Here is a 6,000-nt window from a genome sequence, read left to right as displayed (position 1 = left end):
TGGAAGCTCATCTGAAACCTGTCCACCATAGGTGACACTGCTGGTTATTTAAAATACTGGTGGCATAGTTCTCAGAATCTCAGCAATTCAAACTACCACAGCACGACAGACAGATGAGTGGTGGTTGTGTGGTTGCTGTTAAATAGGAATCTCCTTGTGCTAAGGCCCTTAAGTCCGGCTCAAAGGCGGACATCCTCAGATGTCAATCAAGAGGCAGAAGCGCAGCAGGGGCGACTGGGTTGTAGTGAGACGCTTTGGGCTGCGCTTGTGGGTCTCTAAGTAGGTCCACCCCACCTCAAAGCCACGATCCAACGGTTAGGCTAGGACGGCACGTTCGCATGGGGAAGTAGGACAGCCTGGACAGCCCCTGCAGTCTCTTCCTGCTAGGCAGCGTCTCCCCATCGACCTGGTCTCCAGACACCTCTCACCACTCGGTGGTCTGGGTTTTATTTAACACCTCCACCAGGTCTGCGCAGTTCTCGCACATCGTTTAACCGCCGCCCTCCATGATAGAAGCACACAATGAAACACTACTCAGCCAGTAGGAGAAATGAAATCTTGATGCATGCTTCAGTATAGATGGAGCTTGACGACATTATGTTTTTGTTGTTAAATACCATGGAGTTGATTCTGACTCGTAGTGACCCTGTACAGGGTTTCCGAGGCTATAAATCTTTACAGGAGCAGAAAGCCTCATTTTTCTCCTGCGGAACAGCTGGTAGTTTTGAACTGCTGTCCTTGAGGTTAGCAGCCTGATTCGTGACCACTATGCTACCAGAGCTCCTTATACTGAATGAAAAAGCCAATAGCAAAAGAAAAAACATATGACTTCTTCACTTACATAAAAAGAAAAGGTGTATGTAGTGGTTACTGGGGACAGGAGGTAGAGGGAGAATGGAAACACTGAATTGATGAAGGGTAGGGTGCACAGTCAGTTAGTTATCATTGCTGTCAATAAGCTGAGCACCTGCAAAAAGGTGAGTTGGCAAAATTTATGTTACAGATATATTTACAATGACAAAAGAAAAAGAGTAGTTGTGGAAGCTGTTTATGCACAACTAAGATCCTGTTTCCTTGATTTGGAGATTTAAGGTAAAGATTTCATGGGGCATCCCAGTTTGTTGGCCTAATAATGTGTTTCATGCTATGTTATACCTCTTAGTTTGTTGTGTAGTTCCTGGGGCCTTAAGAGCTCACAAGTGACCATCCAAGTACAATTTGCTTTACTCATCTGGAGCAACAGAGGAAGAAGAGAGTCTTCTTTGCCATGACACCAAAAGAACTGGATACTTTCTGGTTAACATAACTGAACATTTTGATCAAATATTTCATAGAAGAATCCTGATCAAAAGCAGGGGACGGGGGGATGCAGAAGAAAATTTCAAATTATCATGATCTCTAGGCTTTTTGGAGTCCTGATGTGGCACTGTGATTTAATGCACCAGACTGCAAACTCATTTGAACTGCAAGGTCGGCGACAGTTCAAGCTAACCAGCTGCTCCTTGGAAACCCTATACAGGGTTGTTACGTGTCAGAACTGACTCAACGGCACTTCACAACAACAACAACTAGACTTTCTAGGACCATAGAGATTGGATGAACCCCTGAAACCATTGCCCTGCAATAATCTTTAAACCTTAGACTAAAAAATATTCCCTGAAATCTTCTTTGAAGCAAACAATGTTGTGATTAGGTGATGTCTAATTGGTTCTAATTCATAATGACTCTGTATAGGGCTTTCCAAGAGCAGCTAGTGGCTTTGAACTGCCGACCTTGTGGTTCAAAGTCCAGTGCTGATCCACAGCGCTACACCAGAAGTCCAAACTAAACAACGTTGTTGTTGTTGTTGTTATTAAGTGCCATTATGTCGGTTCTGACCCATCGTCACCGAGGAGCGGCTGGTGAGTTTGAACTGCCAACCTTGCAGTTCAAACCAACTTTGCAGTCCAGCCCGTTAATCCACAGTGCCACACCAGAACTAGACAATTGTTGTGTTTAATTAGTAAAGAATGTGTACCTTGAGCATTGTGCTCTTACTAGGAAATATGTAGATGAAATCCAGTTGATAACAGCCTGTCACAACATTAGGTAGAAAGTTTAGGGGGCAGTAAAGTCTATGTTCATGGGGGAGCCAATAATCCTGAAAAGGTGGATAAGAGTGATTGCACAACTTGAATGTTACTAAATTGTAAATGCAGAAACTGTTGAACTGGTATATATTTTGCTGTGTATATTCTCAACAACAACAAAATAAATATGTTGGGGAAAAAAAAAAAAATACCAGCAGGGTCACCCATGGTGGTCAGGTTTCAACAGAGCTCCTAGACTAAGACCAACTAGGAAACACGGCCTAGAAATCTAGTTTCAGAAATTGTTGTCGTTGTTATGTGCCGTCGAGTCGGTTCTGACCCATAGCGACCCTGTACAGGGTTTCTTTTCTGAGGCTGTAAATCTTTACGGGAGCAGAAAGCCTCATCTTTCTCCCGCAGAACATCTGACCTTGTGGTTCACAGCCCAATTCGTAACCACTATGCTACCAGAGCTAGTTGTTCCAGAAATGAGCCAGTGAAAACCTCATGGATTCCAACAGAATACTGTCAAACATAGTGCTGGAAGATGAGCCCCCTAGGCTAGACAACACTGAGAATACACAGAGGCCTCAACAGTGGCCTTGGGCACACCAATGAGCACGACCAGGGAGCATGACCAGACAGTGTCTCCTCCTGTCATACACATGGGTTGACATCGTAGGAGCCAACTCGATAGCAACTAACAACATAGCAACAGCACTCTGCGTACACCCATCTTTGGGGTGTGGAGACTAAGGTTCTTAGCAAGCAAGTTCCCAAAGGACACTTGGCCAGCATGATTCAGGACTAAGATACATCAGTCTTTTAAAAAATACAGAGAGAGGCATATATATGAACCAAATAACAAAACTCCAGGTTTACTTACAGTCAGACTATAAAAAATATATATACTTTTAAATATTTTTTTAAAAAACAAAGAAGAAGAATGTTGGAGAACTTAGATCAGAGCTCTTTTTATAGGGTATGAGCTGTTTTCATCATGTTTTTACTTTGAAGCTCTGATCTGTGGATACATTCAGCATTTGTTTCACCCTTCCCTGCTGAACAATGTTAGTAATACAGAAAGAAACACAGTTTCTCCTGCTATCTGAAACTAAAGCATTCCTATAAAACCTTCTATAAACTGAACTTTATATAGGAAACAAAAATTGAGCACTCCTAAACCCAAAAAACCTACCAAATAACACACGAACCTAAATGATACTAACATATAGTGTTCATAAACAGCTTACATCTATGATGGCTTGATGGGGACATGCTAAGTGTAGTTCCAGGGGCAAGAGTTTGGCGGCGCCACTCTTGGAGTGCATGCTGCCTGCCTCTTAAAGACTCACTGCAAAAAAAACCCTGAACCATAGTTTCACTTTCTTCTTTAGCAAAGCAGGTACTAATGTAGGTCCTTCATAAAAAGTGAAATGGTTTAAAACAAACTTTCAAAAGCCAAGGGATACCTGTTTCCAGTAGAGTCAAGTAGCTTTTCTTATATCCACACACAAATCTTAAGGCAATTTAAGAGTGTAAGTCACCCACACACATGACTGTCTGGCTCTGAACCACGCTCTGCATTGAACAGAAATGGCAGACCACCCATCTCTCACAATCCCACCCTCACCCCATTCCAAGATGCCCAAACACAGATTGTGGTTGTTGTTAAGTGCCGTGGAGTCGGTTCCCATTCATAAAAAACCTGTGGGTTCCCTTAAAGTTTCCCACGACAGCCACATTCACCCAGCAATATTTTTTGGCACTTGACATTATCTAAGCACAGAGACCCTTGAAACTGCATAATATCGCCATGTGAGGAAATATAGTGTTGTTGTTGATGATGAAGATGATGATACCATCTAGTCAACTCCAGATCATAACGACCCTATGCACAATGGAACGAAATGTTGCTTGGTCCTACAACATTCTCATAATTGTTATATTTAAATCCATTGCTGCAGACATTGTGTCAGTCCATCACATTAGGAGTCTTTCTTTTTTTCACTGACCCTCTACCAAGCATAATGCCTTTTTCCAGAGACTGGTCCCTCCTGATAACATGTCCAAAGTACGTGAGACAAAGTCTAATTTTTTTCACTTCTAAGGGGCATTTGTGGCTGTTTCTTCCAAGACAGGATTGCTTTTCTTCTGCGGGCAGTCCATGGTACTTTCATTATTCGTTGTCAACACTATAATTCAAATGTAACGATTCTTCTCCAGTCTTCTTTATTCATTGTCTAACTTTCACATGCATATGACCCAATTGAAAAATACTATGGCTTTGGTCAGGGGCACCTTAATCTTCAAACTGACATCCTTGCTCTTGAACACTTGTAGGAGCCCTGTAGGCATCCTAATAAGGCCCATGGCTCTGCCTTTGCCTGCATCAGGTGCCACTTATTCTAGCCTAAGACTGAGCTCACTCACCTGGGATCCCAGTGGACTGCCAATTCCAGTAGTCAACCTACATTCTTTATCAAGAATTAGACACAGGGCACAGCTGAAAGTGATGTCACAATGTGCCAACAGGCAAACTGGAGAAAGAAAAGCCAGCTCTTGACCAGCACCCTATTTCTCCAACAGGTGACAGGTAGAGGCCCCAAGGCATCTCCTTTTTGACTTCTGTCTCCCTCAGGATGCTGGTCTTGCTGGGGAGGTAAATGTCCAAACGCTATTATTGCCTCCAAACACTTGGTACTATGGCACAATAATTGCTGTTGTCATGGCAGCAAGCAACATTTTTTTTTTTAATTATTATATGGCCTTTTCCCCTCCCCTGGGAAATGCTTGGCATGATTTTAGTCTTCTACTTGAGCTTTGTTTCTTGCCTTTTCAGGATGTTTGCTTCTTTCTGACCTCCCATGGAGGAGAATTTTTCTTGGTTTGAAAGCTATGGGGAAAGAGAAAGCTATAGGACACAGGACAAGGACGTGGTACCTGGCAACCTCTTCACAGGCTCCTTGTAGGAGGTGATAACAAAGAGAGGATGAGATGAGAAAGGAGAAGGGAGGAAGCTTCTAGCTTAGCTACCTGATAATGTCCCCCACATGAAAGACTGAACCCGGTGTTCCTTCTGAGAGGTCAGAGGTACATGTGACCACATGCTTGGGCTCAACTCTGGTAAAGGACAAGTTTGGAAAATGCCAGCTTCTGTCAGGTGCTAGCAGCTGCCACTCTGTGAGACCAAACAGACAAACTGATCCATGATGATCAGACTCATAGAGGATTGATGGATAAACCCAGCTACTCCTTTAAGCATTCATGCTGTATGCTTCAAGCTCTTTGAAATCTGAAAATCTGTTCCCAGTCCAAAATAGACAAGAGCGTCTGTATCTGTCTAGATGTGGCGCTGTCTATAAAAGACTCCATTAAGCCTTGTTCCCAAGAAAGGCAGCATCCTTTGTTCCCAAGGAAGGCAGGAATGGATCAAAATACAGGTTTCCTGTTCTTTGCCCTTAGTATTTATAGCTTTTTAACTCAAGCAAGAACACTTGATTAAAGGAAGGGGGGAAATAGTGTCTGCAAAATACTAATATAATACAACACTAATATTTTTCTTCTGAAGGTTCTAGTGATGCCCTGTACATGGTGGAGACTCAGGCAAAATTGGTGTACACTATCAAATTCATGACCTTTAGAAGCCTACAGATCATCCTATGAATTCTGCACATTCTCAGCTCACATACTCCACCATCTTCTACCCTGACTCTTGCCTGCTTTGAGTGGTGTCTATGTCCTGTAGCATAGCATGCCACAGCTTTTACTAGGTTTATGAAAAATTCCTGTCACACAAAATGTTGTTGTTAGGTGCCACCGAGTTAGTACTGACTCATAGTGACCTTGTGCAAAGCAGAACGAAACACTGCCTCATCCTGGGCCAACCTCACTATTGTTGCCACACTTGAATCCATTGATGCTGCCACTT

This window comes from Chrysochloris asiatica, unplaced genomic scaffold, assembly GCF_000296735.1.
Source record: "Chrysochloris asiatica unplaced genomic scaffold, ChrAsi1.0 scaffold00124, whole genome shotgun sequence".
NCBI lineage: Eukaryota > Metazoa > Chordata > Mammalia > Afrosoricida > Chrysochloridae > Chrysochloris > Chrysochloris asiatica.
The sequence above is the reverse complement of the archived record's forward strand: the minus strand, read 5'-3'. Positions refer to the sequence as shown.